This window comes from Haliaeetus leucocephalus, unplaced genomic scaffold (genome assembly GCF_000737465.1).
Source record: "Haliaeetus leucocephalus isolate CR32 unplaced genomic scaffold, Haliaeetus_leucocephalus-4.0 Scaffold555, whole genome shotgun sequence".
Taxonomy (NCBI): domain Eukaryota; kingdom Metazoa; phylum Chordata; class Aves; order Accipitriformes; family Accipitridae; genus Haliaeetus; species Haliaeetus leucocephalus.
Window position 1 is genome coordinate 15,431,333 of NW_010972991.1, and position 12,266 is coordinate 15,443,598.

Genomic DNA, 12,266 nt, shown 5'->3' on the forward strand with positions numbered 1-12,266 from the left:
TAAACACTGCATAAAATATATTTCGTGCTTCCTCGGTCTCGGACAGATTAGCACAAATTAAATTTCACACTAATCTGCCCATGGTCAGGAGTGCTACATTAGGAGTGAGGGGGATTCAGCTAATTGTAAAGAATATTTTGCTCTATTACAATGATCTGTGAATATAGCAAATATATCCTGGAGAGCTACCTTCATCAATACGCTTTATCAATACTGAATCAATAGCAGATGATGAATAATATCTGTGTTGTGCAGGAATATATCATTTTTCTTGATATCATTTTAATTTGTTCACCAAATTTGAAGTAAGTTTTCTTTTTCTTTTTACTTCATATTTTCGTATTGAGTGTTCAATATTCAACATCTAGATTACACTGCTTAGTTATGTTTGACCACCAAGTCACATGGCGTTTGAGTCACAAAAGTCAAGACTGAAGAATATACTGAACTGCCAGAAGAGGGAAGTCCAGGATCAGAAGTTTGTTCCTCAGAGCAAATGTGAAACATGACATCAGGAATATGAAAACCCTACAAAATACTACCCTTTTTTAAGCAAAGTTTGCTGAAGCAGGACCATGCCAGGCATTTAGGACAAAGTAGCATGGATATAATACTTACAAGACAGCTTGCTCCAACTCCAATGTTCATACTGATTTTTTTAAAAAGCTGGGTAATTGCCTAAGGAAAATGTTATAGCTCTTCAAAACAACCAACAAAGTTCTGGTCAGCTCTGTATTTGGCTGAAGGACAAATAAAAATCCACATGCAGTAGCACTGACCATGCAGGAGGCAATGCTCTTTCTTTTAACTGAGTCAAGATCCATAGGCACCAACATTGTACATGGCAAGGGGAATTGTAATGCCCAGTTACCCTGTTCTGGGAAAGACCCACAGATGCCTCAAGGGTGGCAGCAGCTGGACTGCCTGCCACTGGAGAAAAAATGGAGAAAAAAAATCATGCCTCTCACCACAGGATTAAAGTTCTAATTTAAAAATCAGTATTTAAAATGCCCCAAATATATTTCCTTGACTTGAGACTAAATACTTTGAAATATTTGTGCTACACAGTAGGGGAACTGAGATAACGTACTTTGTTTTGTAGATTTAACTTTCCTGTAACAAAACTTAACTCTGTGTTCAATTATAAACCAGGCTTTTTTATGACTTTTGAGAAAGTATTACACAGTTAAAAATCAGGAATGGTGGTATGTAAAACACTGATAAATAAATGTTAACAACTCCCCATCCTCTTCAAAGAGAGAATTCTATACAGTTTCTGAGTAAGCAAACACTACATAGCCACAGAAAACATTGTAAATAATATAAAACATTATGAAATGTATTTACAATACTCTGAATAGCTTTAAACAAAAGCTGTTAGACTTTAAATATCTAGGCTTTCCTCATACAGACTCCCCTGCATTTGTAGCTGCTGAATATTTAAATTTAAATGCAAGGCTTCAGCATAACATTTACACTTCTACTTGAACACATTTATAGAAACACATTCTCCTGTCATCGTTGCTTAGAGATGATTTTTCCACTTTTTCAGAGCAATGGTAGGACGTAGCTGGCGAGTCCTCTCCAGGCCCTGCAGACGGCGGGGGCTGCGAGCCGGGGACCACCACGCCGGCACTGAGCCCTCCCGGCCCCCGGCGAGAAATGTCCGTGCATCCACCGCAGGATCCGGGGAGGCCGGGAAAGGTACTGGGGCGTGACGCCTTCCTCTCTCAGGGGAGTCTCGGCTAGAGGGGGGATGCACCGGCCTCTTCTACATTTGTAACTCTTCTGCATTGCACTCCAGCTCGTCTTACAGAGGATGACTGGAAGTGACCTGCGAGGAAACAGCACGCTGGGAAACACATCTCCGCACCTTCAGAAACAGCCACTGGTTAGCACAACCGTTACCAGCCGTCTAGCATCCATTTCAGTTTGGTGCTTGGGTGCTTTGATGTGAGTTCCTCTGCTCCATATTTTGTACAGAAATATGCGGGCTTGCCACTGAAAACCATGTCTCCTCCTCACTGATTTTGATCCTTCCTTTGCATCTGGGAAAGTCAGAACAGTACCTCCCCTCAGGTATATCCACACTGCCTTTCCTTGTCGTGCAATGGGGTGCACCTTCCACCATTTCAGTAAGCATTCTAGGTCTGTTCCAGCAAATAAAATACAGGTCTAAAGTAGCAGTAACTCAGCTTAACTGATTATCAGAACATTTGCAGAAATCTGATTGCTATACAGTTGAACAGATGATATCATAAACCTCCTTGGGGAATGTCCCCTTTCAACTAGCAACAAATAACTATGTTATTGCTCACATTTTGGTCAACAGAAGTACAGCGTGAGTTTCCAAGCCAAGATCCATTCATTGCAGTTTTCTCTCTCACTCCTCATGAACATTCACCATTGCTTGCCAATGTCCAGTATTTATCCTTTAAAACTTCGTCCCTTCCCTTTTATGGACCAGTACAGCATTATGCTGATGTGTTAGACGAAGAGATTGCATGAGTCGGTCACATTTTTCAGCAACAAGTCCTACTGAATTCACTAGATTGTGGTGAGATGTAGCCTGGAATGCACATTAAGGTATTAATGGAGTGTGTATGCTTGATATCAAGTTTTCATGCTGAGCTGCACTGGTGTTAATCTAGTTTGATTACAAAGCCTAATGTAAATTCTTAGACAGATATTCTATTTTAGCTGAGAAACGAATGCTGACAGTTTACTGCGAGATGACAAATGAATGCTGACATTTTATTCTTACATGTTTATAAATCAGTTTAAAGGTTAAGAGTCGTTAATGCGGGCAATCTGAAAAATCCATATACATAAACAAAATATTCATTTTGGATAACTATATATGTCCAATGTCATTCACAGAAGATAAAAGTCAGATTAAAGAATGAGTGGAAAAATGCAAATTTATCAGTATTAGTTTATCTTTTAACTGGAAACTGAATTACTTGATTGATAGGCCTTCTGATCAAACCCACAGTATACAATGGGGGGGGGGTGTCATTTAGTTTAAAAATAAAATATCTACATGATGATTTGTAAAGAATAAAGATTAACCCCTCCCTTTCCACATGACCCACACTGATTAGAAGCGTTTGCCTCTAACTGAACCAATCTTGCAGTCATTCTGGAAAACAGCTAATCAGTATGGTCTGTGCTAGGACACATCATGGGAATAATTTACATTCTTATTTTTATTCCAAATGTTCCTGATACTACCAGAGCTAAGAAATAGTCATGGCTTCCTCATATATTTCCAAGAAAAGTCTAAAAGGTGCTCTGAGAAGACCACAAATTCCAGTGGCAGTTTTTAATGGCTGATGAGGGCTTCCTCCAGATAAGAAAGGACCATGGAAAGTAAAAATTATTTATGGATTTTACTGAAACTCTGGTGGAGACGGACAGTCTAGATGAGCATACCCTGTGCACCATGTTAGAAACAACCACGGAGGATACAACCACCTTCCTCATCATATTCTGACATTGCTTAAGTAATGTAAAGGGGTTTCTCTGTAAAGGGGAATTGAGGCCAATACCAACTATTAAAAATGTGAAGTGAAATTGGCTTTGTGAAATACAAGACCAAAATCCTGGGATGATTTCTGGACATGAAAATGCAATATACATTGATGCACTTGTCTCAGCATAGCTTTTCCTGGGTAGATTACCTACACAGCACACTTTGCTGCATACAGTTTAAGATCCCAATTGTTTTCCAGAGGTTTATGAAATTTTCCCAATACAAATATGGTATTTCATGTATTATATTACACATTAGCTAATGAATGAGACTTACAGAGCAAAAATACATGGCCAGAACAATTTGACTTAAACAATTCTTATGTTTTGTATTCCACTTATGAATAACGAACTGCAGCACACAATTACTTGGAAGATATAGTTGCATTTCCTAAATTATTAAACCATATTTCAAACACACACAGAGTGCCCATAAAATAGCTATAGTCAAGGAAAGCTGAGAGCAGAACTTTGGGTATTCTTTGAATGACTCATTCAATTAATTTTGCCTTTATTTCTCAACATTTTTGAATCACGTTCTTAATCAAAATTACTCAGAATTTGTTTTATGAACACTTTCTGCTCTTTAATTGTTTTATAAATAACTGAGTAGGGAAATAAATACCATTCAAACCCAGAAATTTATTTTATTTGGCTGCTTGGCGTACACCAGCAAAGTATCTCCTGAGCTCACTTGTGCAGGACCAGCTTCCCTTCTTCAGAGGGAAGTTAGAAAATGGAGTCTGTAGCTCAGGGCTAGAAAATGTTCAAACTGAACATTGCTGTTACACAAAAACCTGTATGTTCCACTGTAAAACATACAGAGGTCTGACAACAACAACAAAAAATCCGGAGCATTGCTAAACTGAAATTCACTTTCAAATTCAAGACAGTCCTCACTGCTTTCTTCACAGCTCATTTATACTCCTGCCTAAGATGCCAGCTGGCATTCAGTCTGTTGTTAGGAAAAGTTTAGGGGATGAGCTATTGAGAGACAGTCAATCTTGGTTAAGTAAGGCCTTTCATTTCACCTCTACAAGAACATATTGCTTTTTCTTAAGCAATTGCATGCAAGCAATTCAAATGTAATCCTTTTCCTGAACCCCAACAATAAAGTATATATCCTACTTTATGCAGAGCTGCACTTTGCCTGACCACTACATAAGCACCTGCCAAACATAATAAACACTTGCAGTGCAGGTATATCATTACATTTGTCTGCCACGATGGCTTGATTAAATTGACCTCGTTATTCAAATGGCTGAACAGACATCTGGAATAGCATGGTGGTATGGCACACTTGTGCACTTTATATTAAAAATATTTCAACCTTCTGAAAATTGTTACATAGATGATAGAACTGTCATTATAAGTTTGAAGTTTGTGTGTTAGTTTTTAATGATTATCTCTGCACTGAAATAAAACCAAAATATCATTCATCAAAGACAAGTAACTTTTATGCTTCATGTTTAAACTAGATTATTTGCTTAGGAAGAAAACATTCACCACCACTAAATTTGGAAAATAGTAATACTTTGCATTCATGTATTACTTTATGTCTGAGGAATAATCTTTTTTTAAAACATGTCCACTGCTCAGGATCTGAACTGCTTATGGCTGAACCAGTGAGATCTCATCAGTGTGTCAGTGATTATATCCCTTAAAGCCAAGCTTCTCTATTTTCTATGTCCCATATCTACATCTGCATAGCACATCACGCAATTATACTGCCCTATTGAATATGAAACTTAAATTTCCTGACTGATCTGCTTTTGTGAGGAGATACTGAATGGGTCTTAGGAAACCTTTATTATGTCTCAGAGTAGTGTAGAAAGGGACCATTTTTCTTACGAGTTCCCACAATTTACAGGCATATTACCTAGAAATTTTCCAAATTGTGCGTTACTTCTTAGGCCTTCTTCTAAACAGAGGCCAGGATAAGTGTCACATCTCACTTTTGCCTCAACAAGAAGCATCACTGATGCTTCTGAAAAGAGATTACAAAATTACTTAAGATACCTCTTAAGAGGCAAAAGAATGTTTCCGATGGTGCCTCCAGAGAACCGGAGACAAGCAGCTGACAAAAATGGTATATGAATGTTCATACACCCCTGTTATACAAGAAAGCAGTTCCATACTTTCCTAGAGCATAATTTTTACTGAGAAAGGCACAATTATGGATGTATAAAAACCAGTTCATCCACCCTTCAGACTGGGAAGACAATGGTCTTGAAACTTGAGGAAGCCTTTACTGTATCTTTGGAGCTGAACCAGCAGCTGCCATCAGACAACACATGAAGGGGCACATCTTATATGGTCTGAGGAGGATTTAAGCCATTGGAGTCACAGACTGTGTTGATGCAGTGATGGGACATGTCACTTTTCCATGTCTGTTCTCTGCTTATCTAAGAGTGCATTAGATGGAGAGGACATAACCGGCTGGGAAAACAGGCCTGAGCAGACACTGAGATGGGTTTCTGCAGATGTACATTGCTTCTCAAACAGTGAATTTTTATGATACACCATGAAAAGTGCTGTCATGTATGTCAGTACGAGTGTCAAGTCCCACAGGCACACACACTGTCCCCTTGCTGTGGATAACCCTGCACCTCCACTGGCAACAGCCCAGGATAAAAATAAATCTTATGTAGATCAAACACTGGTCATGCTCTTCTTACACTCAACTCAACAAAGTCATCCTCTTGGTAGAAGACATGAACTCTTGTCTGGATGGGAGTTTCAGCTGTCACATACGTTTCAGAGAAGGAAGGAATCAGAGAATGATGTGACTCCTTTAACAGTAGTAATTCTATAATTAAGTGGCCTTTCAACATGTTGCAGATTATTTATTCCAAAAAATACATATATACATGATGGTAGCTGGGCTTGACCCAAAATCCATGTAAAACCAAGCTCTTTAATTGCTTTAAAACTATCTTAATACTTAAGTTCTTATGAAGATGGTGATATGAGGCATGATTTAGACAAGCTAACTGCAGTTTCTGGGACACATTCTGTTCTCACTGGTGTTGGAAAAAATGTGGAGTAACTTCAGTTATAATTTAGCATAAATTACTTACTTTCTTCTGGTGGAATTGAAAGGAGAATCTAGTCTGATTAATGCTAAATGAAGAACAACATGGCTACTTACTGCACCTATTTTCCATGAAAAATTACTAGATCTATATTCATTCATTTGTAATACAAATGTGGATGGACAGATCTTCATTGTATTCCTACTGATTTGTGTGGTGGCTAGGCTGGTTTTGTTTTTGCTGCATTCCTATTTGGTGAGCAGAACTCTGGAATAACTGTTCCAGAGCAAGTTTATATACGTTAAAAATAGAATTTGCTTTTTGATGAGCAGGTGGTACAAAATGGAGCAAACCTATTCATCGATAAGGGTCTGAATTAATATCAACAAAGCACTTGGAGAAAAATCACTTCATCCTCACTGAGCATTTAGAGACAAAACTGCCCTTCTCCCAAAAAGCACTTCTATATTTTGTCAGATGGGGCTTGGGATATGGTGACAAAGATAGGCTGAGGTCCTAGTCTGAATTTAAATTCAAACTTTTCCAAATTTAGCAATGTTCAGATGTGAAAGTTTTGCTCACCTCACTGCAAATTACTTTGCATTTTTCTTACATAAACATTTTCAGCCAAGCTGAAACTAGGCACTGGAGGGATATAGTGCAGAGATGACTATCTGATTTAGAAGACGGAATTAAAACCTGTTTCACTGGGACTTTTCCCACTTGTTACAGTTAACATAGGAATTCAATTCAAGTGAGGTTGGAGGTAACCTTAGAGTCCAGGCCCATGATGATCAGGGTAACATCTGGTGAATCTTGCTTTTACTTTTCTAGAGAGTTGTTATCTTTCTCTTTGTTTCCTTGGGGGTTGGATGTAATAGGATACAAGGTCTGACTGAAGGCAAGTGGGAGATCAAAAGTAAAGTGAAGAGGGAAACTGAAAAGGAGAAAGAGGGAAAGGAAAAATGGGGAGAAAAAGGTGGTGTTACCAAGAATACTGGAGGATGGCAAGTGAAAATGGACTTGACAGCTTACTGGGAGACAGGGTATGATAGACCCTACAGGAAACTATAGACTTTGGCTCTGGATCCCACTGTTTTTAAACATGGACATTTTTTCATTCCATAGCAATTTTGAAGGCTCTGAAACAATTACTACACACACAGCCTGTAGGCCTGCTGCTGCTTTCAGTTAATGCTGCTAATAGTCCAGAAAGTCTTGCTGATCTTTGACAAAACTGTTCTGGATTTCCATTATTGTAACTGACAACATAGTTGGGGTGAACAATGTACAGACAGCCTATGAAGATGCCCATGAGCAGGAAAACATGCAAAATAAAAGTGAAATGTAGGTCATTTGATAAGGTGATAGACAAAGTCCTACTGAAGTTCATAGAACAATAGAACGATTTGGGTTGGGACAGACCGTTAAAGATCATCTAGTCCAACCCCCCTGTCATAGGCAGGGACATCTTTCACTAGAGTGGGTTGCTCAAAGCTTTGTCCAACCTGGCCTTGAACACTTCCAGGGATGGGGCATCCACAACTCCTCTGGGCAACCTGTTCCAGTGCCTCACCACCCTCATTGTAAAAAATGTTCTTCCTTATGTCCAATCTAAATCTACCCTCTTTCAGTTTAAAACCGTTGCCCCTTGTCCTGTCACTACAGGTCTTGGTAAAAAGTCTGTCTTTCTTATAAGCTCTTTTTAAGTACTGAAAGGCTGCAATAGGGTCTCCTTGGAGCTTTCTCTTCTCCAGGCTGAACAACCTCAACTCTATCAGCCTTTCTTGATAGGAGAGGTGTACCAGTCCTCTGACCATTTTCATGGCCCTCCTCGAGACCTACTCTAAGAGGTCTATGCCTTTCTTATATTGGGGACCCCAGAACTGCATGTAGTACTCCAGGTAGGGGTCTCATGAAAGCAGAGTAGAGGGGGAGAATCACCACCCTCAACCTGCTGGCCACGCTTTTTATGCAGCCCAGGAATACGACTGGCTTTCTGGGCTACAAGTGCATATTGCTGGATCATTGCATTGAATATTGTGAGGGCTGTGAATGGCAACAAGCAGGGCTTCTGCAGGTCTATCAGCAGCAAAGACTAGGAAAAATGTGTGCCAGCTGCTGAATAGGGCAGGTGACAATGAACATGGTGATGAAGGATGTGAAAAGGGCAGAGGTACTTAATTCCTTCTGTGTCTCCGTCTTTACTGGTAAGCCAGGAATCACAGGCCCCTGAGACCAGAGGGAAAGTCTGAAGCAAGGAAGACTTACCTTTGGTGGATGTGGATCAGGTCAGGGAACACTGAAACAAACGACATATGTAAGTCCATATGACCTAACAGGATGCACCCAGAGGTGCTGAGGAAGCTGTCTGATATGACTGTGAGTCCACTCTTGATTAACTATGAAAGGTCACAGTCATCAGGGGAGATTCCTGAGTACCGAGAGAAAGCAAATGTAATTACCATCTTCAAGAAGGCATGAAGGAAGATCCAGGGTACTACAGGTCAGGCAGCTTCACCTCGATCCCTGGGAAGGTGATGCAGCAAATAATCCTGACAACCATTTCCAAAAAAATAAAGGACAAGAAGGTGACTGGAGTAGTCAGTATGGATTTACAAAGGGGAAATCATGCCTGACCTGCTAGGCTTCTACAATGGAATGAATAGGGGAAAGCAGTGAATGCTGTTTATCTTGACGTTAGCACGGCTTTTGACACTGTCTCCCTTAACATCCTCATAGACATACTGATAGAATATGGGCTGGATAAACGTACAGGGAAGTGGATTGAAAACTGGCTGAACTGCTGGGCTGAAAGGGCTGTGATCAGCAGCATGAAGCCCAGCTGCAGGCCAGTCACTAGTGGTGCCCTCAATACTGGAGTCAATACTGTTTACCATCTTCATTAATGACCTGGGTGCTGGGGGAGTATGCACCTTCAACACGTTTGCAGATGATACAAAACCGGGAGGAGCGGTTGATAGACCAGGTGTCTGTGCTGCCTTTCAGAGGGATCTGGACAGGGTGGAGAAATGGACCAAGATGAACCTCATGGAGTTCAGCAAAGGGAAGTGCAAAGTCCTGCCCCTGGGGAGGAGCAACCCCAGGCACCAGAACAAGTTGCCCAGAGAGGCTGTCAAGTCTCTCTCTTGGGAGATATTCAAAACCCAACTGGACACAGCCCTGAGCAAGCTGCTGTATTTGGCCCTGCTTGAGCAGCGGTGGGGTTGGACTGGGTCATTATCAGAGGTACCCACCAGCCTCAGCCATTTTGTGACATTACCTTTGCTGGGACGTGGCTCTACCCCTCTATAATTTTGAGGAGCTAGTGGCTCCTACTCTACAGCCAGTGGTATCACATACAAAAGAAGCTGTTTGTATAGCATATAAATGCAGCAGGACCTGTATAAAGGTCACGAAGACATATTCTCTTTTATCTACTCATAGACAATGCAACTGGAGTGAGCGATTCCATAATTCATTTCAATGGGAGTTTTGTTAACATTAGATTTAGGTTCCAAGTGCCTGACCTGCATTTTTATAGGTGATTTGTTAGCGACAGTGGGTAATCCTGCAGAGAGAAGAGGTTTTGATACTCAGCAGAGTACTAACCTTACCTCATCTCCATTTCTACGAGAACTTTAGATAGCAGGGTAATTCATGTTTTCAGAATGCTGCATTTTGCATCAAACTGTTTACTATAATGAAATAAGTAATTTATTTTTGTCTGAGCCTGCATCACATCTCTCACTTCACTGCTGGTTCTGAACATCAGTAGGAGGTGCTTGAACTGTGCTTCCCCACACCAGTGATGCGTCCACAACAGGATCATCCACAGCTCAGTGTAAAGGTTCATAAGTGTCACTGGACAAAGTTGTACAACATTTAATTTTTTCTTTTTAATCTCATCTGTTGATAAGAAAGGTTTGGAATTTCCTGCTTGGGAAAGAAAACTGGCATTTTTATGACCTAAGAATGAATCCTACTTCAACCTTGCTGGTTATTAGTATTAATTGTAATTGTCATGATCTTAAAGCAAACGCAAAAACTAATATTATCACTTAACCATAACACGTGGTTGGCAAGTATACACAGCAGTTTCATGTCAGGAAGGTATAATGGATGTCTGCAAGCTGAATACTTCATATAAATAGTACTTTTGTATTGTGAATGTCATTATCAAATCCAATATAACAGACATAAACTATGATATATTTTGATGTTGGAGGAAAAAGGAACACAATGTTATTGGTGAGGAAGGTTCTTGCAGAGCAGAGACAGTTTCTTCTGCGAAGTGGCTGTCACAAAGTGACATTGGATCCCTCTGACACAGTAAAGTTCAAATAAGTGAAATCATGTCAACATCTCTTACATAAGAGATGTAATTTAGTTCCATAAATTACATGAAATTACATGAAACCTTTGAATGTATTTTAGTGATACTACAGATTTCAGTAACATTACAGCATGTTAACATATTAAAAACTCCTGCAAACATTGCCAACTTTTTTTTACCTAATACAAATATTACCTACCAAGAAAAGACACTTCTCATAAAAGGAAAGGGATTTCTGAAATAATTTACAAAAGCATACCACATGTCAAGTTTTCTAATGCTGAAGATAAGCCTCATTTGCTGATAGACCAACATTTTCCCAGTGCCTGCTTAATGTAAAAAGACAGAAACCACCACGAGGACAGAATCCCCAAATCCCTTCCCCACATGTTATAACCCTTAAAGTCCCTCTTGTTCCTTTCTCTCTTTGTGGTCCAATGACTCTCTCTGTTTTGCAGAGTAACACAGGTGGGAGGAGAGAAGCAGTAAATGCCAACTTCTTTCCATCCTTGTAGCTGCCCTCGGGTAAGGCTTGGGATCGTCCTGACAGCCCTAAGAGCTGGCTAAACCTCGACTGCTGAGGAGCGCCATGAATCCAGCCCCGACTTTGTGGATGAATACGAGGTTATTATGTGAACAGTGAGCAATAAAATTATCAATAGTGTCATTCAAAGTGTGCGTCCAACCCATTCTTTCATGGAGTTTTTCCCAAAAGGAAATCTTTCTAAGCAAGAGCAGACAACTGACCGAGGCCTAGCACTTAGAGAGGAGTGAGTTTCAAGACACGGGGAGGGATATAAGAGCCCTAACAAAGGAACTTAACTGGAGGAGATGAGGACCAACTGAGTGCATGTAAACCTCTTTTTTGAGAGGAGAGTGCCTCCGTGTCTCCAGTGGTGGTAGATTGCACAGTCTGGTACCTTTTAGAGTGTGGACAGATGTCCAGGCTGAGGGGAAGAGGTCTGAAAGAGGAGGACCCAGGAGACAGGACAAGCCATTGGTATATCCATTTCCCCTCAGTAGTTTTTATGCTCAACTATGCTTCTTCCCACGTAGGTATCCCTTCTCCTTCAACAAGACCCAAACACCAAGAACCAAACTGTGCTTATGCAGTAACAAAAACAGAATCTCTTACTGATAGATTTCTATATGTATCTGAGGCACAATTTGAAAAGCAACAAGGAAAAAAACCTACTATTTTGAAAACCTCCTAAAAACATAAATACTGCTCTTATTTTTGCACCTTCCAGTAGGTAGCTCTTTGCCTTTAAATGCCTAATATTTAAAATCAATCTTGTGTTTCTTATAAATCAAATGAGCAAGTTAGCTTGGGGGAGCAAGCTGTGCAATGTCAGCTGGCC